General features: G+C 42.4%; 1 protein-coding gene across 5 annotated transcripts in view; it reads left to right on the top strand.

The window, feature by feature from the left end:
• Positions 1–25,680, top strand: part of PCGF5 (polycomb group ring finger 5) — a 125,375-nt gene that overhangs the window by 18,971 nt on the left and 80,724 nt on the right. Inside the window, exons 1-2 of one of the 5 annotated variants that reach the window (XM_040485842.1) lie at positions 13,399–13,410; positions 18,357–18,366. The exons of the other annotated variants lie outside the window; for them this stretch is intronic. The gene's annotated coding sequence lies outside the window, so the exon portion shown is untranslated. Of the gene's footprint in view, positions 1–13,398; positions 13,411–18,356; positions 18,367–25,680 lie in introns of those variants that run through there. 5 annotated transcript variants of the gene reach the window in all.

Genomic DNA, 25,680 nt, shown 5'->3' on the forward strand with positions numbered 1-25,680 from the left:
GTCAAGGCACATAGAGGTGGCCTCTAGAAGCTGGAAGTGGGAAAGAGATGAATTATCCCCTGGAGCCTCAGGAAAAGAACACAGCCTTGCCAGCATCTTGATTTCAGCCCAGTCAGACCCATACCTGACCGACAGAACTATAAGATAGTAAATTTGTGTTGCCTTAAGTCACTCAGTTCATGGTACTTTGTTACAACAGCCATAGAACATGAAGATACAGGGTAAGCAGTTGGATATGAGTCTGGAGGTGTTGAAAGCATAGGGATGGTCCTTAAAGCTGTGGGACTGGATGAGATCTCCAGTAGAATGAACAGAGACTGGGAAGAGGAGGACAAAGCGCTCAACAGTTGGCACTGAAAGAAGGGAATAGCAAAGCACACCGAGAACGATCAACCAAGGAGGAAAGGGCTGTGTCCTGGAAAGTCAGTGAAGAAAGCGTATCAAGGAGGAGGGAGTGGTTGCTTGTGACCAATGCTGCTGCTGGGTTAGCTGAAGTGGAGAGTGGGGCAACGCTAATGAAGCGTTTTGCTGCAGAGGAGAGGAGGCATAAGGATGGTCTGAGGGCTTGAGTCGGGTGCCTACTTCAATAGGAGAATGGTGAGTTCTTTATGGTGTTCGTAGAGAAGGCAGAGAGTACAGAGTGGGTGAATGTGGTGGGAGTGTGGGGGGTTCTCTTCTGATGCTTCCATTTTCTCAGAGGAACAAGAAACAGTTGAGAATGAGGATGGGGAAGATGGTTTGGGTGATTTAACAGACTAGGGACATGTAGCAGGATTACCTGGCAGCATTAAAAGCCCATTAGAAGTTTATGGTCATGAATTCAAAGGAGTAAATACCACCACACACATTGGAGAAAAATGCCTCTTAATAGCTAGATACCTCCTCCCTCCAAAGGAAAAAGAAAAGCCAAATATTAAAGGAAAATTCCAAGTGGAATCATGTAAGGAAAGCCCAGTATTTCTTTATTTTCTTATCATTTCTATTGGCACCTAGATTCCTATAAGATAGCTGGCCTTATAAGGGTTATTAATACTTCTGAGTTGTTGAATATAAGTCATATCTTGCTAAATCAAATTTAAACACTGTCCTAGCCTGGGTTCCTCTGAATGTCAGAATGTGGACAAGGGTTTAGGGACAATTTGTTTATTTGAGGAGTAATCTCAAAGAACAGGATTTGGGGACTGGGAAGACTTAACAAGGAAAGAAGAAAACCCAATTTAAGGTTCATTCAGTAACTTGGTCACCACTGTGGGCAGCTGGGGCGTGATCTCACAGGGGACTGATGGTCCAAGATTATGCCTTAGAATTGCCCGATGGAAAGACAGAGTGAGGGAGGGGTAATTCATTTTCATCCCTTGCTCCCATCCCCTCCTGGTCAGGTGTTGCCCAGGGGGTGTAAAGTCCATCACAGGACCATGCTTGTGTCAGAATGCTCAGCAGGTTCCTACAGACGAGTTGAGAGGAACTTGGCAGCAGTATCCCCAGGACTACCTGGAAGGAGCTAAGTTTCTACTTGTTGGGTGCATGGCTTCGTCATTCATCTTCCTGTGTACTTTTTTCCATGCTGTGTGGCTCCTCTTGCCCAGTGAAGGTACTTGCTAGACGAGGAGCTGCTGGGGCTCTGGGAAGTCACTGGTGGACAAGACGCAGTCCCTGCCTTCACATCTCACAGTCTGTTGAGGAGCTTCCAGGTTCTTTTTATCCCACGCATGAGGTGGAGCCCCACTTGAATCCTTTTTTAAACAGAAGAATCACTTGGTATGGTTGCTGTATTAGAAGGAGACGAGGGAGTTGATTGGCAGTGTTCTGGTTATCTAATGGTGAGAGGCATGCCACCCCAAAACTTAATGATTTAAAACAACAACAATCATCTGTTATCTCTCATGGTTTATTTGGGTCGGGAACTTAGACTGTGGTCGGCCGGGTGGCCTCTGTTCCGCTCAGCATCAGGAGGGAAGACTCAAAGACTGGGGGCTGGGACCGCCTTAAGGTGTGCTCACTTATATGGTGCCGGGTCTGGGACACCTGGGCTCTTCGAACATGCTCTTCACCCTGTGTGATGTCTCCATGTGGTCTCTCCAGCACAGAAGCATCATGGGAAGCAGACTTGCTAATGGCCACTGAGGGCTCCCAAGGAGCATGTCCCAAAAGAGAAAGAATCAGAGAAAAGCTGTATCACCTTTCATGACCTAGTCTTGGAAGTCACAGAGGGTCACTTCTGCCTAGTCAGAGGCCTGCCCAGATTCAGGAGGAAGGATCATAGACCCACCTCTCTCTGGGGGAGCATCACACTATAAGTAGAGCCTATGGGATGGGACATGTATGTCAGTGCCACATCTTGGGAAAATAAGGTCTCATGGGCAGTATTATCATCACAATTGCTGACATTTATTGAGAGCTTACTGAGGTCCAGGCATTGAGCTCTACATGCTGGATGTATTCTGTTATTTAACTCCTGGCAGGTGTGATTTGTAAAATAGCCCCCATTTTACAGTGAAACAGGAAGACCCTGCGAGGGTAAACAACTGATGTAAGTCCACAAAGAATTTCTAAATTTAGTGATAAAAAGGCGAATAGTTGTAAGGAGTGTGTGGGAACCTTGCTTCCAGAGGGGAAACGGAACCTTAGGCCCCTTGATTGACTCCTCCTTCAGCACCTCCTGGACAGCTTTCTGCCACCCCCATTCCCTCCTCACTTTTCCTCCCAGCATCAGCATATTTTCATTGTGTTCATTAAATTTCAGAGATGTTTTCCTACACCCTTTTCCCCACTATGCATGTAAATCATTTTAGTTATGTTTGAGTCTGTGGATTGATCTGAAAACGTAAGTATTATGAAAAGGCACACAAACGGATTTAAAAAAAACTTTCTGGATCATAAACTATTGGTATGTTGAAAACTTTTATATATAAAAAGGACACGTTTTCTTAAACCAGTGAATCTCAAACATTTTTACATCCAGAAGGCACCCCTGAAAATTGTCTAGGTCAGTGATTTTCAAAGAAGAATCTCCATCCTGCCAGGTTGGGAACTAGTGTAGTTTGGAAATACCCCACCCCCCCCCACCCCAACTTCCTCCCTCCTGCCTTGAGAATTGCCAGCCGATGGTGCCCAGAAAGCCAGTGGCTCTGAAATCCTATTCATTTTACCCTTCATTTTTTAAAGTTTATTTATTTTGAGAGACAGAGAAAGAGAAAGGGTGCATGAGTAGGGGAGGAACAGAGAGAGGGGGGAAGAGAGAGGATCCCAAGTAGGCTCCTCGCTGTCAGAGAAGATCCTGACATGGGGCGTGAACTCATGAACCATGAGGTCATGACCTGAGCCTAACTCAAGAGTCAGTTGGCCAGCCGAATAAGCCGCCCATGCACCCTCCAATCCTATTCATTTTAAACCTCATTATTGAGCATCTCATAGACACTGTCACTCAATATGTATTTAATGAATGAATTCCATAAATGTAAAACCTCCCCCTCCCAAACTGTTGATGCTTTTGCCATTTCCTCCTGCATCTAGGCATCCGGTTCTTAGAAATTAGAAACATATTTGGTTTTGGGGCCTTGCCTAGGTGCCTAAAAGAGCTAATAAATAGTTATTTGGTATTTTGGCCTTACAGGACTGATTTAAACACACACCTTCCGAGGAAGCAGAAATGTTATTCTCCTTGTTTGGATTTGGATTCATATTGCCATTTAGAAAAGAGATCTTCAGCTTCTTCTCAAGACAATCCATTCATCCATTCAATAAATATTGATTATTAAGTGCCAGACACTGGTGTGGCCATGGAGAAGAGGGGTAGTCTACAGCAATGAATCCAGGTGACAAAATTTGTCTGCCCTCATGGAGCTCAGATTCTAATGTGTTGAGACAGCCAGTAAGTATATAACATATAATTTGTCAGATAGTCAGAACCGCTATGGAGAAAAATCAATCCAGAGAAGGGAATAGGAGTGTCAGAGCTTGTCGCTGTAGCTAGTTATGTTTCCCTGGCTTCCCATCTTCCCCACGTAGAAGGTCTTATGGTGGCCCAGAAGGCCCTGCATGATCTGGCCATTATCCTCCCTGACTTCAGCGCCTTCTCAGTTCTCAGTCACTCTGGCCCCCTTGCTGCTCCTTGGGCATCAGCATCCTTCCTGCTAGTGGCCCTTCCATGTCGCTGCTCATCACCACTCTTTCTTCAGATAACCATAAGACTAACTACTCATCTCTTTTTGGTCTTGGCTCATGCGTCACCTTCTCAGTAACGCCTTCCTTGTTTTAAGTTTTAGTCACCCTCCTTACCCACCCCTTGCACTCTGTACTGTCCAGGAGGTCACAGTCCAGCAGAGGAGGTGACTGGATGCCACCAGTTGGGCACCACCATAGGCCAAACAGCATCACGGGCTTCCTCTCAAGAGGCAGATCTGCCTGTGGTCGGAGAGCCGTCTCTGACTTTCAGTGTTGTTGGAGAGTTCTCAGCAAAGGCCCCCCCTAGGGGCAGTACCATGGGACTCTCCCTGGCCTCTTCAGTAGCAGTGATCCAACCCTGAGCTTAATTAGTGGGAATTCCCAGGATGGCACTTGCTTTTGTCATACCATGGCATAATACCTCTTATGCATTTGTTGTAGTCTCTTGAAATAGAGGGCCCTCTTTGAGATGGATTACTTCTACCCCATGATTTTTGACTGGGTGTGTTTGGTATGTTTAGTCTGTTTCTCCTCCTTGGCGAGGCCGTTCTTGTTTTGCTTCTCTCTCTCTCGTCACCCACTGTGACTGCCTCATCTGAGTCCTCAGCTTCCAGTTTCACTGACTATGCTGACCTTTTATATATTTCTTGTTTTTGTTCAGAAACCGAAACTGCATCTCATACATGACTGGCTTATATCTGCCTCATTCCCATTTTATTAAAAAAAAAATAGCTCTTTCCCTCCTTGTCTCTGGCTTCCTGGTCTTACAGCATTAAAAAGAACATCCCTGCTTCCACAGGCCAAGTTCAAAAGTCTATGACTTTCGTGGCATAATAAACACAATTTAAAATGTGATTGTCATGGGTTGGGTTTCCCGGGAAACAGACTCTGAGGTGGAGCTTGGCATTCAGAATGTGTATTAGGGGGTAGGAAGGAAGGGGAAGAAGGAGAAGTTGGGCTGCGGTGCAGTCCCAGCGACAACCTTGGTCAGCCCCATGGGCATCTCTCTCTGGAGCTAGAATGGCTCTTCAGGGTTGTCTTGACTTGGCTGGGATGGTCAGGCCTTTACCCGCCAGTATCCCTCAGTCATTGCATGTTGGCCACCTTGGGAAAATGTGTGACCTTGAGCAAAAAGGACCCTTGCAGCTGAGGTCATCCCTGTAGAGGCCAACAGCACCCCCGGCAAGTATGTTAAGAGGACCTCACTGAAGGGGAATCTGGGCAGTGCCTCTCAGCTGCTTCCACATTAACGGAGGTGCAGTGCGGCAATAGCTCCAGGATCTGGTGCAATGTTTTCATTAAGAAGTAACCTCCATTGTTACTTTTAGTTTGTGATCGAAATTGGCTTTATTTCAACTGGAAGCATAGGATATTGGAGCCTGAAGAGGCCATAGAGATCCTCTATCCAGCCTTCTTGTTTAAAGAATGGAGAAATGCAGTAATAAAGGAGAGGAAATCTCAGTTTGGTTTCCCCAGAAACATACCCTAAAGCAGGGTTTTGAAGAGGAAGTGGTTTATTGGAGAGGTTCTCCCCGGAAGTGGGCAAGTGGGACAGGGAAGAGAAGGAAGGCAACAAAGGTGCATTTGCGAAAGAGTCGACTTCCGTGGGCGCCTAGAGCTCAGTCCCTTAGGGGAACTCGGGAGAACAGCGCACACGCTTCCAGGTTGCCCTCTGTAAAGGGCAAGGAAGCTGGGGTATTTGCTCAGCAGCTTGCCCCATCCATCCTTGACGGAGGATGGCACTAACTTCCCTGCATTCCCAGCTCACTCAGTGAGTGGGCCCAGCCTCTTCCTGGAGCCAGAGGAAAAGCCACAGGTGTTCCCAGAAAGCTGCCTGCCACATGTAGAGGTGAGCCTTCAGGACATAGGAGGGAGCAAGAGACAGAAAGAGCAGGGGACATAGTCCCTCTTTTTGAGAAACAGTCTAACTGGAGGGCCAAGCACACACGCATGTCGGGGAGAGCACAGAAGTTCCCAGGCATCTGCAGCAACGTGTGCGGATGATACTGTATCCAAAGCTGTGGTGCGCATGCCAATGCTGGGAAGCTGCTATGAATCACTGCCTCAGAAGGAAAGGTGTTCTTTTGTTTTGTTTTGTTTTGAAATTGATTTATTTATTTTGAGAGACAGAGAAAACAGGAGTACAGGAGGGGCAGAGAGAGAAGAGAGGGCGAGAATCCCAAGCAGGCTCCACACTGTCAGCACAGACCCCAGTGCAGGACTGGAAATCAGAAACCGTGAGATCATGACCCCAGCCGAAGTCGGACACTTAACTGAATAAGCCACCCAGGCGCCTCTTGGTTTTTTGTTTGTTTGTGTGTTTGCTGTTTGTTTTTAGGCACGAGTCTCAGTCAAAATTTTGCACATGGATTGATGTGGACTGAGAGGCAGGGTAGAATACTGGTGACGAGTCAGGGGCCTTTGGAGTGGGCCGTCTAGTTTTTCATCCTGCTTCCATCACTCTTGGTCACTGGATGGTGGGCAAATTAAGCCTCAGTTTCCTCCTCTATAAAACGGGGACAGTAATAGAACCTAATTCATAGAGAGCATATTCATGAAATAATTGATGCAAACACACTGAACCAAGAGCCTACCATGTGGGAAGGAGTTTGATAAACGTTGGCAGTGGTTGTGATAATTGTTGACAGAGAAGAATGGTAAGGTAAGGTCAAGTGGGAAAGTTATTAGGGCATGAGATTCAAGAAGCGAGAAGAGACATGCCATGAGGTACAGCCTCTGGGATGCTGGGGGAAGTGATGGGGAAGGCTTTATAAGGTCGAGAAGGGCTGCCCACTCAGACTGAGTTCTCATGGGAGCCTAGGTCCCATCAAAATGAAAGTTTATGGGGAAACCCAGTATGTTAAATATATAAACACAGCTACTCATTTGAAGGTGGAGTGGGGAAGCAAGGTCCTGTCTTCTCCCCTCCTCCCTCAACCACCCACAGCCCCTGAGGGAATTCTGAGAAACCCCAAAGCTATGAGAACAAAAACAATTTCTACAGAAGGATTTTTAAAAAGCTACTGTAACACCTCATTTGTTCTGTATTGAGTTAGCTTTCCAGAAAAACATTTTTTTAGAAACTCATCTTGGTTGAAATTTTAAGTGTGTTACTTTTTTGCCTTCTTAACAAGGCTGAGTGAAAACCTTTTAATCTGTTCTTGATGATTTTTGATTATAGTAATGAACATTTAGTTATGGTTCTGTGCTTTAATGTGGTGATTTCCAACCTCAGAGGTTCTGAAGAGTTAGGACTGTTTACTTTACTCTGCTTTTTAAATTGTTGCAAGAAGCACCATGGCTTCAGGGAGGGTCTTGGATTTGGGAGCCAGACTACCCGGGTTTCTCCCCCAGCCTTGCATCTTTTTAACATAGTGACCTTGGGCAGGTACTTAACATCTCTTCGCCTCAATTTTTTCTTCTGTAAATTTGGAATAATAATCCTACTTACCCCATATGTTTATTGTGAGACATAGACAAGTTTTTGTATGTCCATTGTTAGAATAATGCCTGCATATTAAAAAAATGCTATGTAAGTGCTGTTGTGATGATGATGATGGTGAGGATACCTGTTTTTAGAATCCTTCTGTTGTCTTCTTTGATGTAGCCATAGTGGTTAAGCCTATGGGCTCTCAAGCTAAATAACCTGAACTTGACTCCCACCACCATCGTGATTTGGGGAAACTTCACCAATTTTCTGTGATTCAGTTTTTTCATCTGAAAAACGGGGTTAACAACACAAACCAGTTCACAGGATTGTCGTAAGGATTAAATTGGATAAAATTTGTAAAGCCTCTATTAGCACAGTGTCTGGCACATTGTGTCATAGCCATAATTAGTATTAATTATTAAGGCTCTAAATGAAGGATACTGAATATAACATGTAATGTATACGTGTAATGTAATATAGAGCCGGAAGTTTTTACTACATTGACTCCTTAGAAGCCTTTTGAAAGTTCCTTCTTGTTACTCAATTGGTTTTCAGTTAGTAGAGGTTGTTAATCTTAAACAATAAACATTTTCAATGTGCCTCTTAATTTTGGAACAAGGAGTGCATGGGCAAAGGGATTAACCATTGATACCGCGTAATGTGGTGTTTATTATTAAACCCTGACTTAGAACGTTTAGATGTATTTATGTTGAAGGAGTTAGATATTTTTTGGTTAAAAGGTCGACATGATTGGGGCACCTGGATGGCTTAGTCAGTAGAGCATGAAACTCTTGATCTCCGCGTTGTGAGTTTGAGCCCCACGTTGGATGTAGAGATTACTTAAAAAATAAAATCTTTAACATAAAGTAAAATGAAATAAAGGTAGATATGACTAGTATTCATACAAAGGGATACTGTCAAAGGAAGAAAAACAGAAAAGAAATGTGTTGGTAGAAGCAACACATGATAGGCAGCAGATTCTCTGATACAGAAGAATAGAGACTAACCATGTGCTAAAAAGCAGGGAAGTGGATAAACTGATTTTGCAGCCTTGTTTGGGGGGCAGGGAGACTGTTCAGCCATCAACCATCAGTGTGCCCCTTAGTACTCAGCATTTCGAGGTCTAAATTAAGGTCTGTAGAGCATGTCACTTTCAGGACTAACCCTTGCACGAGGGTGTTGTATACCCAAGGTTTTATTGCATATCCAGGTCGTAAGAAAAGCTATCCAGTACTTAGGAATAAGGCACAAGGATGTCGCATGCCCTTTCCATGTTAGACTGGAACATTGTCAGACATACCCGGCCAAGGATCACATCATTCTCTGGGGAAACATACCTTTATGTAACTTACTGTTTGCTGTTGATTGAGACCCAGATTTTATGAAGTTAGATGTTAATTGTAGATAACTTGCAAATTATTTGTCTGATGGAGAAGATAATCCCCAAAGTTTAGAGTTTTATTGACCTATAGGACATTAACTAGTTTTATATCTAAACTGTTTTTTAAAGCTTATTGTATTCTTTCATGGACTGTATATACTCCAGTCTTTCATATATTCACCGAACCAGATGTATCATCCTGCTGGTTTTCTCATTAATAGTTTAAATAAATATTTGACAAATGCTCAGTTTATATTTGTGTAAGTCACATTTTTAACTTCTTGAAAACTATATGCCAACAAATACACTACCTATTAATGGAAATTTTCTTTCTTACTGTTTTTTTTACTTTCCCTAACATTTTTGTTTCCTTTTCATTGTAATTTCAAAATTGGAGTATATTTTATATGTCTTTTATTTTATTTTGTTTAATTTTTTTCCACGTTTTTATTTATTTTTGGGACAGAGAGAGACAGAGCATGAACGGGGGAGGGGCAGAGAGAGAGGGAGACACAGAATCGGAAGCAGGCTCCAGGCTCTGAGCCATCAGCCCAGAGCCTGATGCGGGGCTCGAACTCACGGACTGCGAGATGGTGACCTGGCTGAAGTCGGACGCTTAACCGACTGCCCCACCCAGGCGCCCCTGTCTTTTATTTTTTCAATGAAGGCATCATGTGAAGAACAGAAGCAAGTGTAGGAGTTAAAAAATTTTAAACCTTCTTTTAGGGTAAGTTTAATTGCAAATCTAATAATTTCAGTAAGATCCACATTTTTGAAGTGTGTGTAAGCTGATGTAATGCTTTTATAGTTTTCATGTGACTGTACAACTAGTTGCTGTTTGTTGTAGTCGATTGAGTTTGTGGAGCATGACATCAAAAATTGTTAAGATGTTCAGGGCGCCTGGGTGGCTCAGTTGGTTAAGTGTCTGACTTCAGCTTGGGTCATGGTCTCACAGTCCGTGGGTTTGAGCCCCATGTGGGGCTCTGTGCTGACAGCTCAGAGCCTGGAGCCTGCTTGGGATTCTGTGTCTCCCCCCTCTCTGCCCCTCCCCTGAGCACGTGTGCTCTCTCTCTCAAAAATAAGTGAACATTAAAAAAAAATGTTTTTTTAATTGTAAAAATGTTCCATTTTGTGGAACTGGAACTACAAATGAAATAGTGTTAAATTTAGAGAAGGCATTTTTAAATAGTTACTCTCTTTTATAAAGAAATGTTTTAGAATTACCAATATAATGTTTCATTTACATACATTCCTGCCCACTCTTTACTCCTTATAAAATATTCTGACTAGCTTTGCAATATAGAAGAGAGGTATTGTTAGGGACGTCTTAGACAGGGTGCCAGGATTGGTTAATAAATTTAATGTGTGACCTTTAAGGTCACTTGGATTGTTTACGTTATGTGATCCTAAGTTTTTCATGAAAAATTTCTCATGTTAGTCTCTTCTCCTTTTGTTAGAAGTTTGCTTTCAACTGTCTTAGATACCTTAACTAATACTTACTTTACAGATATTTGTTTAATATTTAATTCTTTTGGAATATAAGCTCCCTGAGGAAAGGGTCATGTCTGTGTAATTTACCATTGTTCTCAGACAACTGTCACAGTACCTGATATACAGTAGGCCTTCAGCAAAAATATTTCTCTATTTCTATAATACACTCTATTATAAAATGATTTAGAATGCGATCATAGACAATTCCTGCTGAATCCACATGCTGAATGTGGCTAGAGATGTAGTCTGGGGCTTTCCCCAGCAGTGAGAATCATGGAGACACAGCACACCCTTCAAGTTCTCTTCATGGTCCTCCGTCTCAAACCCCTCTATTCTCTGCAGCATTGGTTGTCATTGTTGTTTAATTAGCCTGTTTGGCAACTACCAACATCGGAAACAAATTGATATGAAATGGTAGAACTTTTGGTTCTCAAAAATCTTGGGAGATGATTAGCATGAGAACCCCCAAAAAATACAAAGACGGAAAGCTCAGAGAGTAAAAGCAATTAGTTGTCATAGCAAAATTTCCCCCAGTCCCAATTGATGGTTGCTCTGTCCTTGTTTTCTCTCTTCCTCCTCAAATGCCTTCCCCTGTTAACTGCCTCAGTTTCTGGTTCTGAAAATGAGTGCTCTGGGTATTGATTTAGTGCTGTGTAGGCCACCAAGTTTGAGAAATGTAACAGAGTGCCTTTATCTGGGCAGTGTTAAAAGTTTTCTAACTGTACAAGTTTTAACTTCTTTCTCACAAAATGCCAGCAGTGAAGATTTTTGTAAAACTCAGAATGTGTGTTCAGTGTATTTAAATTGAATATCTATATTATGTATATGTAATTGGATATATTATGTATTAAATTTGTAATCTTTCTAAAAACAGTTCTTTTTTAAAATTTTTTTCAACGTTTATTTTTTTTTTTAATTTTTTTTTCAACGTTTATTTATTTTTGGGACAGAGAGAGACAGAGCATGAACGGGGGAGGGGCAGAGAGAGAGGGAGACACAGAATCGGAAACAGGCTCCAGGCTCTGAGCCATCAGCCCAGAGCCCGACGCAGGGCTCGAACTCATGGACCGCGAGATCGTGACCTGGCTGAAGTCGGACGCTTAACCGACTGCGCCACCCAGGCGCCCCAACATTTATTTATTATTAAGAGACACAGAGACAGAGTATGAGCATGGGAGGGGCAGAGAGAGGAGGAGACACAGAATCCAAAGCAGGTTCCAGGCTCTGAGCTGTCAGCACACAGCCTGATACGAGGCTCGAATTCACAAACCAGAGAACATGACCTGAGCTTAACCGACACTTAACTGACTGAGCCACCGAGGCATCCCAAAACTATTCTTTAAAATTATGTGGGCAAACCAAATTATAACGAATACAGATTTAGTACCCTAGTCCTTCCAGTCCAGTGAGATTAGATCTGTAAATATAATCTTTTAAAAAAAATTTTTTTAACGTTTATTTTTGAGACAGAGACAAAGCATGAACAGGGGAGGGGCAGAGAGAGAGGGAGACACAGAATCTGAAGCGGGCTCCAGGCTCTGAGCTGTCAGCACAGAGCCCGATGCGGGGCTCGAACTCACAGACCATGAGATCATGACCTGAGCTGAAGTCAAACGCTTAACCGACCGAGCCACCCAGGCGCCCCTAAATATAATCGTTTTTAAAACATCAAATGTATTTCTGTCCTTCATTAGAGTCACTAAGTTGGGCAGAATCTTTATTTCCTTCATTCTCTGTCATCCATTCTTGAGCACGGTTGCTCTCAAATAGTTTGAAAGGATATTATTGAATTAATTTTCTTTTTTCTGAGTTTCCAAATTATGTGGCACACCTCTCTGCCACCCCTCCCCAATAGTATGTAAGTAAAAACGTACCTGTGGTCTCAGAAACCAATATTACAAGTAACAGTATTGTATCCAAAGTTCATTTATGAACTAATTGCTATGAACCAAACTCAAAGTACTTTTTTTTCCTCTAAAAATTCTATTATAAATATTATAAGTGATGGGTTTCCCAACTCCTATCTGATGTGTGGTCAGTCGTCCATCTAACCATCCCTCCATCCACCAAATGCCTGGCAAGGTCCCTACTATGTGCCAAGCAGCTTGCCCTGCATCAGACTGCATCTGAATAATTTACAGTTAATAGGAAAGGTACAGTATTAACATTTTGGCAGCCCTCATAACAAGCTTAACCAGAAATTGGCTTTTTAATCTTTTAATCTATAAACTAGTTCCACAAATATTTACAGAAGAACTTTTATGTGGCAGACTTTGTGCTTGTCACTGGGAAAAAAAGAGCGAACAGGGTGATCCCTGCCTTCAAGTAGCGTAACAGCAGAACTCTTAAAGAAAAGCGAGTTGGGTTAAAGGCAAATGGAGAGGTAGGCACAGTTTTCTGAAGCCTTTTCTGGGTGTTGTGAAAGACTTTTTTTATAGTGATGGCACCAATGGTTTATTGCGCTTCAGTCCCCTTCAAAACTGCACATCCAGGAAAGGGCGATGATTCTGTGAAAACCAGCGCTGGATGTTGTAAATACAACTCTCAAGCTTGTCAGCTGTGATAGGGCTCATTTTTTTTAACCCCCCAAACCAAAGAGAACATTTCTGAGGCCTTTGAGGGTTAACAGAGAGTGAAGGGAGGAAGGAATTAGGCAGAGTATGTTTCCTCGGACGTGGAAGAAATAACCTGAGATGGAGAAGGGGAGCTTGTATGGAGCTCTACACACTGAGCAGAGCAAACTTAGCTGTTTAGCCACAGTGGCCCCTTCCTGGTGGTACTGCAAAGTTGGCTGGCCAGAGCACAGAGGACATTCACTGGACAAATGGAGAAGTGGGAGATAGCAATCAGACTAAACAAGAAGGCCTTGATACTGTCCTGTAAGGGATACTGACCTCTGATCTCATCTCCTACACCCTCCACCTCACTCTGTGATCGTGCCTCCGTGCCTTTGCACATGCTGTGCTGTCTGCCTGTTACACTCTTCCCCCAAGACACTCATATAGTTTAGTCCCTCACCTCATGTAGGTCTCTGCTCAGTGACCCTTGGCTGCAGTCCTCTGACCACCCTGTTTTAAACAGCACTCCCCTGCAGTCCCTCTCAGCTTTAGTTTTCTCTGTAGCACTTAACTGCTATCTGACATCGTTTATTTGTTTATTGTCTGTTTCCTTCTACTTAAATGCAAGCTCCATGAGAACAGGCTCTTGGTCTGCCTCACCTTTCTATTTCCTGTGATGGTAACAAGCCATGGCACATTGTAGAAGAATTACGCGGTGCATCTCCAGAAAGCGGGCTTTTAGCCCAAAAAGTGATTTTTCCTAAAAATCTTTTAAAGAGTGATTTTTTGCAGCCTGCCATTTCATTGTATTCAATTTCAAGACTGCTCTGTGTGGGGAGAGGGTACAGTTAATTATGATATTCTGTATCCTTCTACCAGAAGGTTGTGGGTTGGGGGGCCATTTGTGATTGAATTGTTTTTTGGTCTTTCACTGTTTTTTTTTTCTATTTCTAATTTTTTATTTTGACAAATTTGAAATCTACAGAAAATTTGCTACAGTCATTCAATGAATATCCATATACCTTTCACTTAGATTTATTGTTTGTTAACATTTTGCCATATTGCTTTGTATCTCTATATGCATATATTATTACAGTTCTCACTGAACTACTCAATAACAGTAGGTTGCAGATATGACCTTTGGCCTCTAAATGTTTCAGTTTGTATCACCTCAAAAGGAGATACAGTTACCGTGTTTAGGAAGGTAACATCGATACAATAGTAGTGTTACCTAATGTGCAGACCTGTCTCAATGATGTCTTTATAACAATATACATCTAACAACAGGAAGGAAGTCTTAATCCAGGAAACAGTCCTAAAACTATAATCTGTAATCACAGATTACATTTAGTTATGTAGTTTCTTTCATCTTTCTCAGTTTTCTTTGTTTTTCATGACATTGACATTTTTGAAAAGTACAGGCCATTTGTCTTATAAAATAAATGCCCCTTCGTATGGGCTTATTTTATATTTCCTCATGATTAGAGTCAGGTTATGCATTCCTGGCAGAAGTATTATGCAGGTGATCTCCTATCTCAGATCTCAGAACTCATATCCTCCTAAGTGTATCACCTCAGCAGGTACATTGACGTCAGGTGGTCTCATTACTGATGACATTAAATTTAATCACTTGGTTTAGGAAATGTCCAACAGAATTCTCCACTGTCAGGATACTGTTTTCCCTTTGTAATTTAGAAGTAATCTGCAGAGAGATAACTGCAAAACTATATATATATATATATATATATATATATATATATATATATATATACACACACACACATACATATATGTATATATATACACACATATATATACATACATGTATGTGTATATATACACATACATGTATGTATATATCCTACTCCTCAAGAAACTTTCACCTAATGGTTTTAGGATCTCTGGAGATTCTTGCCTGAATCCATTACAACCGTGGTTGTTGCAAAATGGTGGTTCCTGACTCTTTCATTCCTTATATATTTATAAATCGTGAATTCTATTACACATTCCATTGTAAAGAAGAGCATCCACTTCACCCATTTGCTTATCTCCTTATTATAAGCATGGATTCATGCTTATTATAAGCATTGATTTCTTTAAATTCAATGTGTGATAATTCATTACTGTCATTCATCTTGATGTTTGGATTGTCCTAGAAATGGCCTCACTGCATTGATCCCTCACATGTGGGGAGAGAAATACCTAATCACAGGAGTAAGAAATATTTTTAGTACATTCACAGTGCTTCTTAAATTTTAATTGCATACAAATCACCTAGGGCCCCAGATTCTGCATTCCTAGCAAGGTCCCTGGTCATGCTGATGATGATGGTCTGTGGACTGTAGTTGTAGCAGTCTGTAGGCTGATCTGGAAGACTTTAAATACATCCTGCTCTCCCCATAAAATTCACCTCATTAGCATGGAAGAGACTGATCTTTTGAACAGTGTATGAGCTCTGGTAGGCATGGAGAGAGAGGAGGTACACCCCAGCTACTTGATTCCCAGAAATCATGATAATGTGAAACACTGTATTCCCACTCACATTTGCATTTCCCTAGAAATCCTGACCTTTCAGGAAGCTGTCTTCGGCTGGGATCTAACACCTGGGATCAGGGGACAATAGTGACAACGTTCATGGAGGATGTTTCTACCAGTGTTCTCCATTAGTCAGACCCAACTTTATTGATACCCAGGGAAGTTAGGCAGTTTGAACTCCCCTCCTCAAAAAATAAATATTTATTTATTTACTTATTTTCTTCCACAAGAGCTGTGAGTTTTCTGTCATTGGAAGATTTCGATGGCTTTTGTTCAAATAATTTCCTTTTCCCCCTTTAAAGCCATTTTTAGATAGATTGTTGTTGGCACTCTGACCCTGTGCAGTTTGCAACCACCCCATTCATAAACATTACAAATGTCCATGGAATTTGGTATTGCTTAGTCATATTGTCTAATCTGTTTACATTTTTTTAAATCAGTAATCCTTTCTTCCCTTGGCATGATTTCATTTACCCATCTGTCATCTGACTTTTCTATTTCCCCTTATTTTCTTCTATTAAGAATGCATGGCATCTTCCTTAGAAGAAGAGAGCTTTACAGCTGAGGGAATCCCTCTGCGGACGTTATAGAGGATGCGTCCGAAATCCGAGGCCATCTAGTGTTAGGGACTGAGTGTGTATGCTGCTAATCAATCACCACTGGGGAGTGAGTGTGGAACCCATGGGCACATAGCAACTCATTTAACAGGATGCTGAGGATTACTAAAGTCAATGTTTTGTTTCTGACTGTATGTTTGTTTTAATCTCTGCCATTTGTATCTTCTGCTGTCTCTGGCATTTAAATAGATAGCTGATAATAATAGTAGAGTTGAGTAAAACTTGGGCAGTTTCTGGCTTAGGAATGATTCACAGCTTCCTACGTCCCAATTAGTGCTATTAGTGCCCACTTCCTTTCAGAAGGCTAGTCCCCACCTCCCTGCTAAGGGATGCAGGACACTCTTACCTTTATTGCAAAGAATCTGTCTGCTCCCAGAGCCTCCTTCTCTAAAAGAAAGTGCTACAGCTCTTGCGATCTTGTTCTTGGTCACAGCACATACTAACATGTCCATTGAATTAGATGGGGCTACAGGGGGTTTTATTCCCCCTCCCTGAGTAACATATGTTATAGAGGGTGTTTAATATGGCCCCACTATGAAAACATTACGTCTAAAAGCTAACCTGAAAATCTCATGAGATACACCAACAAGTAAGCAACTTTAGTGTTTTCTTTGTTAGAGGATGCAACCTGAAGATTTCTAGGATCAAACATTATAATCGACTTAGCCTGGTGATAGATGGATTGCCTCACAGAGGGTCAGTGGTTGCTGTAGAAGGTCAGGGCCAGAAGAACTGTGGTCTGTGCAGGCCACTTTCAGGGTATTCAGGGGCTTGGTCATGGCGGGTGCCAAGGCCCCGTGGAAAGCAGAGAGGCTGCGTCAGCACCTCAAATGCTAGGCACCTGGTACCAATTAGACCGCACCTGCTTTCTGCTGTTGGGTCTCTCCCTTTCTCCTGTGAGCTACTTATTTTTTTTAAGTAATTTATTTATTTTGAGAGAGAAACAGAGCAAGTGGGGGAGGGGGACAGAGAGAGGGAGAGAGAGAAACCCAAACAGGCTCCGCCCCATCAGTGTGGAGCCCAGTGCAGGGCTCGAACTCATAAACCATGAGGTCATGACCTGGGCTGAAATCAAGAGTCAAATGCTTAACTGACTGAGCCACCCAGTGCCCTTCTTGTGAGCTACTCTTAAAAAAACAAATCACTGAAAACCAGAAATGTTTCAGATTCTGACTCAGATCTCTGTGTATCTTTATAACCTCTGGAAACTGAATTCTGGTGATGGCAGTAAGTAGGAGAAAAGTTTCACCTCTTCTCTCCTTCAAATCTAGAGGAATATCTCATTCTAGCATTGAAAAATTCTCGGGTGAGCTGCTTCACACACATACAACACACACACACACACACACACACACACACACACACACACACAAAACCTCAGCAGGACGATGGCAGCATCCTTCACCATGTACAAAACAGTGTTTAACATGTAGGTACTGGGAAGTGCTTGTTAAATGATCCAAAGCAAAAAGGCCAATTGAGTGCCTTTTATTTCCATTTCCCATCTTATCAATTTTTTCAAAACATCATTTTAATTCCAACAAACTTGGATCCCTCATTATGTTTCTAATGCTGTATTTGAACATTGCTTGAATGTCTGTCCCTGGCTGTTTATGTGCACACATATGCATACACTGACTCTCTGTATCCAAACACAGAAATGCCTTAACTTAGTTGATGTGATTAGCTGGAGAAATTGGCTGTTAGGTTGAAGAATACCCTGGAAGTGAATATGTGCCTTTAATTTTACCCAAAAAGTCTTGAGATGATTTCTAGAGTGTTACTTTATGAGCATGAGCTGCATGAATTTTACTTCCCATGTTGCTAGAGAGGTTATATAAATTCAATCAACATTTACTGAGCATCTGCTAGGTTCACAGACCTGTGCTGGGCCCCGTCTGTCCATGCCTTCAGGTGTCCGTCTTACCTGACAGACTACATAAACACAAAACATTAAAACTCACACTAAACTAGTTAAATATCAGGTGCACAGGTTTCAGGAAACAGAGATTCCAACGAGGTAGAAAGGTTGGAAGAAGGAACAGTTTGGAAAGCTGTGTAATTGCCATTGGCCTTCATGAATGGTGAAAAGGAGGAGAAGGAGGGAGAGCATTCCATTTAGTGGCACATAGTGTAAGCAAAGGCTAGAGGTTGGCATTCACATTGTATTTGTGGGTCAGCGAGAGCTTGGTCCGGTTGTGGCATAGAGGTTCTGTGTTGGAAAGAGCGGAGATAAGGTAGTAAAGCTTGTCTGGGTCCAGGTTCCAGGGATATTATGCTGCCACAAAGCAGAGTAGTCTGGAACGTGGTTTCAGCAGCACCAGGACCTTCTCTGCTAGCTTCCGCCCTTGCCTCCATCAGTCCTCAGCTTTGTGATCCCGTTGTCCCACAAGCTCTGGGCCACTGCTTCTTCATCTGTAAAATGAGGGCAGTGATTTTATTTATCACGCAGGGTTGCTGTTGGGAGTAGAAGAAGTAATAATCACACAAATTGCTTGGCACCGTTCTGGGTACTTGGTAGGGCTTATGACGTCATTAGTTCTTGGCAAGGGGAGAAGTAGTGGCAGCTATGCCTTAGAGAGCTGACTTTGATAGAGGATAAAGCTTTGGTACAGGACTGAAACTTGGAGGCTGGGTAGAATTGCCTCCTGCCTGGACGGAGTTGAAGATGGAATTTTAGAGCTGTCCCCACCATTTCCAGCCTTCACAGGAAGGCACAGGAAAGGGTACAGGGTGATGTGCTGTGCAAAGCCTTTCTGCTTCCACTGCATCTCCATTTCACAGATTTTAGGAATGATTATGCTTGCTCATCCTTCAAAAATGATTTGGTAAGAGTAATTGGCAATGTCCCTGAATAACTAACCACAGAGAACTCCTAATGCTGGTCAGTTAGAGGAAGTGAATCGTTGAGCCAGAGGTAACTGGAAGTTTATTTGCTTGCTCTTTTTTTGGTTAATATTTTATAGTGTGTACCCAGAGGCTGCTGTGCTGACAGGGATAAGATAGAGAATTGAATCTGAATAAATCAAAATGGAAAATAACTCTGAATATCCCTGTAAGAATTGCAGCGCCTAACGTCCATAACTTATGCATGCTAATTCTGCTTGTCGTATTTACACTTTGGGTGGACGAGAAAATGGAAGGCAGGCCTCTCTGTAAAGACGGAAATTCTGTTTCGGACCTTTCCTTGAAGCTTTTCTTTCTTCTAACCGTCAGGTTTTTAGCCTGAAGTAAGTTTAATTCATCTAGTCGGAAGTTTGCGTTTTTACTCAGCTTGTCTTTGTACAGGTATGAATAAGTTGCACTTCGGCCCTACCGTCATGGTGGCAAGTTGTATGAAAAAAATGTACAACGTGAGCACTATGCTTCATGAAGAAACAGAATCTTCAAAGGATAGCATTACAGAACATTTACATTTTTGCTTATCACAGTGAGTTTTACTTCCTAAGTGCTACTTGTCTATATTTTGATTCTGAATATTACAGATGGTCCCATCTATGGTCGGGAGTGCTCTTTTGTGCAATTTAAAAATGGTTTCAGGGGGCGCCTGGGTGGCGCAGTCGGTTAAGCGTCCGACTTCAGCCAGGTCACGATCTCGCGGTCCGTGAGTTCGAGCCCCGCGTCGGGCTCTGGGCTGATGGCTCGGAGCCTGGAGCCTGTTTCCCATTCTGTGTCTCCCTCTCTCTCTGCCCCTCCCCCGTTCATGCTCTGTCTCTCTCTGTCCCAAAAATAAATAAATGTTGAAAAAAAAATTTTTTTTAAATAAATAAATAAAATAAAAATAAAAAAATAAAAATGGTTTCAGGAGTCAGGGCGTATAAATGTTGGTAGTTCGGGTACAGCGCTCCAAGTGTAATGCCCGGTGTGTACTGACATGTACAGTTGTTGATTAGTCTTGATGATATTTGTGCCTTACAAAAGAAAAATCAGTTAAAATGAGTGTGACTGTACGTTTGAAGAAGCACATCTCTCTAGTTCTTTGCTCGTGCAGTCTTTAATACATACTACGCATATGTGTATTCAAATATGTATATATGTGTATGTTTACGTATATACGTATCAAGTAATCTCTGTAACTGCTTAGCTCTGTATAGCACAGAGTAGTTCTATGCCAGGTATTTTAAGTATTAACCTATATCAGATTCCTTTGAACTGATCCAAAAGAATGTCTAGAATTAAGTACAGTATAAATTGGTTTTAAAATAAGCATATTCTAGCTTATATGCTTGGAAAATCCGTTAATATAAGTGGGTATTCACTGCCCCTCCGTTTCTGTTTAGTCCAGTCAACCCTGTCTGGATCCCTCCCTTCCTTGTCTACTTCAGCCCCCGGTGTGATCATCCTGACCCTTCTCTTAGCTCCTTCCTTCTACCCACTGTGTCCACAATCCTTTACCCTTTGGGCCGGTCCGTTTATCCATCTGTGCTGCTTCTCTACCACCATGGCTGTCTGCAAATCTGTACCGCTAGAAGTGTGTTATCCAATTCAACTGGGTTCTCAGTGCTGCTGGGTTTTGTTTGGGGTTTTGTTTGTTTGTTTGTTTGTTTATTTTGGTTTGGTTTTGGTTTTGGTTTTTTGTGGGAAGGGTTGTTTGTTTGTATTCTTCTTCTATATGTGCCGGGACAAATTCTCTCCCATTTCCCATAGCCGTAATCGTAAACTCGATCAGTGTCCGTAAATCCTTTGACCCAGAGGTAGTTGAGCCGCGGTCCCCCCTTCTGGCGGAAACCTCCCTGGAGGAGGCTTCCCCTATGGCGTGTTAGTTGTGGTGCCGCTACCCCAGTCTCTGCCTGTGTCATCATATGGCCTCCTTCTCTGTGCATCTGTGTCTGCACACGGCGTTCTCCCTGGCTTTCTCCTGCTCTTCCGAGGGCACCAGTCCTATGGGGTTACAGGCCCAACTACTCTGGTATGACCTCCTTGGAACTTCATTATGCCTTCAAAGACTTTACCTCCTAATAAAGCCACACACGCAGGTACCCCGGTCAGGACTTCAACATGTCTTTTTGAGGCACACAGTTCAACCCATAACAGGCATTTAGAATAAATGTGTGTAATGTTTAACATGTATCCTTAACATGTGTGTTAAGAGTTTGTGTTTAATGTGGCATTTAAAGATCACGAAGTCAGGAAACAAGGTACAGAAGTGTGAAGCATTCACACCGGTGTTGGGTATGGGCGTTGTAGTATCATACAACTTTTAACTTTTAAAACTTTTTTTAACTTTTTTTAAAGTTTTTTTTTTCAATGTTTTATTTTATTTTTGGGACAGAGAGAGACAGAGCATGAACGGGAGAGGGTCAGAGAGAGAGGGAGACTCAGAATCGGAAACAGGCTCCAGGCTCTGAGCCATCAGCCCAGAGCCTGACGCGGGGCTCGAACTCACGGACCGCGAGATCGTGACCTGGCTGAAGTCGGACGCTTAACCGACTGCGCCACCCAGGCGCCCCTTTTTTTTAACTTTTAAAACAAATTCTATTTATTCAGTTTTATCAATGACTAGTTTCTTGTTGGATACTTCTAACGTGATTTAACTTATATAACGTAAAGTCTTCATGCAAGCATTCATGCCTATGCATGTAAGTTCGGTTTCTAATTACAGAAATTCTTTCCTTTTCTAGCAGAAATGAGTACTCCACTTAAAACTTCAGACTTCACTGGTTTAAAAAAATGATTAAAAAATAAATTGTTCAGGAAATACTGTAAAGGAAATGGTGATCTAATTTATAATTATCAAGTTCCAATTAACCTCCTTGTCAGTATTTGTGATAAGCATTATCCTTCCAAAATTTTTAGGAAGTGAAGTACCACTGTAAGTTGTTCAAATCAAGAACAACAATTCTTGACAAAACTTACCTTTGAAAAACGTTAAGTGAACCCAATTTGACAATAAATTATATAAAAAGAGAGAGAGAGAGAGCGCGCGCACAAGTCGGGGAGGGGCAGAGAGAGAAGGAGACACAGAGTCCGAAGCAGGCTCCAGGCTCTGAGGTGTCAGCACAGAGCCTTACATGAGGCTTGAACCCACAAACCGTGAGATCATGACTTGAGCCTAGGAGCCTGATCTGATATCTCTGATAAGAGAGTTCTGTGTTCTATATTCATCTGCCTCTTTTCTGTGTGACCACCATTTAGCCTTATTTATGATGTTCTGCTTCTGCACAATCTGCTATTGTAGTGATGAAAAAAAAGGGGCAGGTTGCCTTTAATAAAAAGAGTAATTTTCTTATTGGGGAAGAAAAAAAAAGCGTTAAGTGAATACATGTAATTACCTCTCTTCTTCTGATTTTTCTGCAGTTTTCTTAATTTAGTAAATTAAAATGCCAGTACTCAAATGATCCAATAGCAAAGCCTCCTCTTGTAATTCAGCAGTATAGTAGTGAATGGACCTCAGTTGTGATGACTTATGGGAAAAGTACTTTAAACTCTTTTACCTTTTTCGCAGATTCTTCTTGATCTGCCTGTAACAGTCATCCAAAAAAGCTAGAAGGGGAGAATATCATCTTGACCTATCAGTTGCATCATAGGAATAGAAGCATCCCTCCTTCTCCTTAGGTTGTCAGGCCAGATCTAGTTCCCACAGTATCCTCATTTTAAATGTGCCCTCTCAGGCTGCCTGGGTGGCTCAGTTGGTTAAGCTACTGACTCTTGATTTTGGTTCAGGTCATGCTGTCATGGTTCATTAGATCGAGCCCTGCCTGGGGCTCTGCACTGACAGCATGGAGCCTGCTTGGATTCTCTCCCTCTCTCTCTGCCCCTCCCTATGCACATGCACACTTTCTCCCCCTCTCTCAAAATAAATAAACATTTAAAATAATAGTAAATAAATGTGCCCTCTGTCGTTGGAGCTGCTGTTCTTCAAAGGAGATGGGATGGTGAACTCTTCCCACCCGGTCCTTCGTGGCCTCTTCTCAGACCAGGATCCAGGCTGCCAAAGCTGGCCACAGGGAGGCTGGCGGTGACATACACACACATTGCAGTGTAACTTGCCCAGGTCAGGCTAGCTTGCAGCACTGTCTCTAAGTATGTAAGCAGATAGCTTACCCCTTGAAGCCCTGTGTTTTCTCTTAAATCAGCACTCTAGAATCTCAGGTAAAATGGGAAAATATTTTTTTTTAATTTTTTTTAACGTTTATTTATTTTTGAGACAGAGACAGAGCATGAACGGGGGAGGGGCAGAGAGAGAGGGAGACACAGAATCCGAAGCAGGCTCCAGGCTCTGAGCCATCAGCCCAGAGCCCGACGCAGGGCTCAAACTCACGGACCGCGAGATCGTGACCTTAGCTGAAGTCGGACGCCCAACCGACTGAGCCACCCAGGCGCCCCTTAAATATTTTTCATTTAAATGCCACTGGGACATTTAAATATTAATTTAATATTTATATTATATATATATAATATATATAATATATATAAATATATATAAAAATATATATATTATATATATATATATAAATAATTAAATAAATGCCATATGGTGTCTTTAAGTCAGAGATGAGAGACTAAGTCTGCTCTTCAGCAAACAGGACAGAATGTGTTTATTTAATATTCTTTTTCTCTTTGTTGGTAGATTTTCTCCACTGTGACATAGGAGAAAGATCAGATTATGATAAACCTTTAAATTAAAAAACAATTTTTTTTTTTGTTTTTTGAGAGAGAGAGTGAGAGAGCACGTGCACATGAGCGGGGGAGGGACAGAGAGAGAGAGAGAGAGGGAGACACAGAATCTGAAGCAGGCTCCAGGCTCTGAGCTGTCAGCACAGAGCCCGACACAGGGCTTGAACCCAAGAGCCATGAGATCATGACCTGAGCCAAAGTCGGATATTTAGCCGACTGAACCACGCAGGTGCCCCATGATTATGGTAAACCTTTACAAAGAATGAAAGATAGTTTCTAACTCTCTGAGCTGTTGATGGTGGTGGTGTTGGTGGTGATGACGATGATGATACTACCACCATCTTTTGGTAGTTAAGCCACTGCATTCTACTCACTGCCTGGAAAATAGAAATCATAACATTAAACTGTTACACTAAAACAAGAGCTTATTGGAATTGTAAACATTATCAACCCTGGGACACAGAAGAATTTTAACTGCTGTCCTCTATACATATTCACAGATATATGCTCTAGGTCAGGAATTGGCAAACAGCAGTCCCAAAGGCCAAATCTGGCTTGCTGCCTGTTTTTTTTTTTTTAGAGTTTATTTATTTATTTTGAGGGACACAGAGACAGCGTGAATGGGGGAGGGGCAGAGACAGGGAGAGATTGAAAATCCTAAGCAGGCTCCACGCTGTCAGCGCAGAGCCTGATGTGGGGCTCGAACTCACAGACCTCGAGATCATTACCTGAATCCAAACCAAGAGTCAGTCGCTTGAGTGACAGAGCCACCCAGGTGCCCCTGCTGCTTGTTTCTTAAATAAAGTTTTATTAGAACATAGCTACAGCCATTCATTTGCATATTGTTTTTGGCAGCTTTTACCCTATACAGGCAGAGTGGCGTTACAACAGAAACTATGTAGTCCACAAAGCCTAAAATATCTACCATCTTGTCCATTGCAGATAAAATTTGCCAACCTCTGCTCTAGGTAATGCTTCCAAAGGGCCATTAGAGATCATGTAGCCCAAGTCTAGAGCAGTTTTATAGATGGGCAGATCAAGGCTCATGAAGTGATTTGCCAAGAGTCTTAACTATTTGCTGTGATTTACTTTTTCTTTTTAAAAAAACAAAGATTTTTTTCCCCTAACATTTTTTTATTGTGGCAAAATATACATAACAAATTTTACCATTTTAACCATATTTAAGTGCACAGTTCAGTGGCATTCAATACATTCATATTGTTGTGTGGCCATCTCCATCATCCATCTGCAGAACTTTTTCTTTAAAAAAAATTTTTTTTAATGTTTATTTATTTTTGAGACAGAGAGAGACAGAGCATGAACGGGAGAGGGTCAGAGAGAGAGGGAGACACAGAATCTGAAGCAGGCTCCAGGCTCTGAGGTGTCAGCACAGAGCCTGATGTGGGGCTCAAACTCAAGGACCACGAGATCATGACCTGAGCTGAAGTCGGACGCTTAACCGACTGAGCCACCCAGGCACCCCCAAGCATCAGTGGTTTTTAACGTTTATTTATTTTTGAGACAGAGAGAGACAGAGCATGAACAGGGGAGGAGCAGAGAGAGAGGGAGATACAGAATCTGAAACAGGCTCCAGGTTCTGAGCTGCCAGCACAGAGCCCGACGCGGGGCTCGAACCCACGGACCGTGAGATCATGACCTGAGCTGAAGTCGGATGCTTAATCGACTGAGCCACCCAGGCGCCCCTGCAGAACTTTTTCACCATCCTAAACTGCAACTCTGTCCCTATTAACCTAACTCTCCCCTCCCCTTTCCCCTAGTCCCTGGCAACCACCACAGTACTTTGTGTCTCTATGAATTTGACTACTCTAGATACTTCATGTGAGTAGAATCATATAATAGTTGTCTGTTTGTGACTGGGTCATCTAT

Source organism: Herpailurus yagouaroundi, unplaced genomic scaffold, assembly GCF_014898765.1.
Source record: "Herpailurus yagouaroundi ecotype Mexico unplaced genomic scaffold, PumYag 163, whole genome shotgun sequence".
Classification (NCBI taxonomy): domain Eukaryota; kingdom Metazoa; phylum Chordata; class Mammalia; order Carnivora; family Felidae; genus Herpailurus; species Herpailurus yagouaroundi.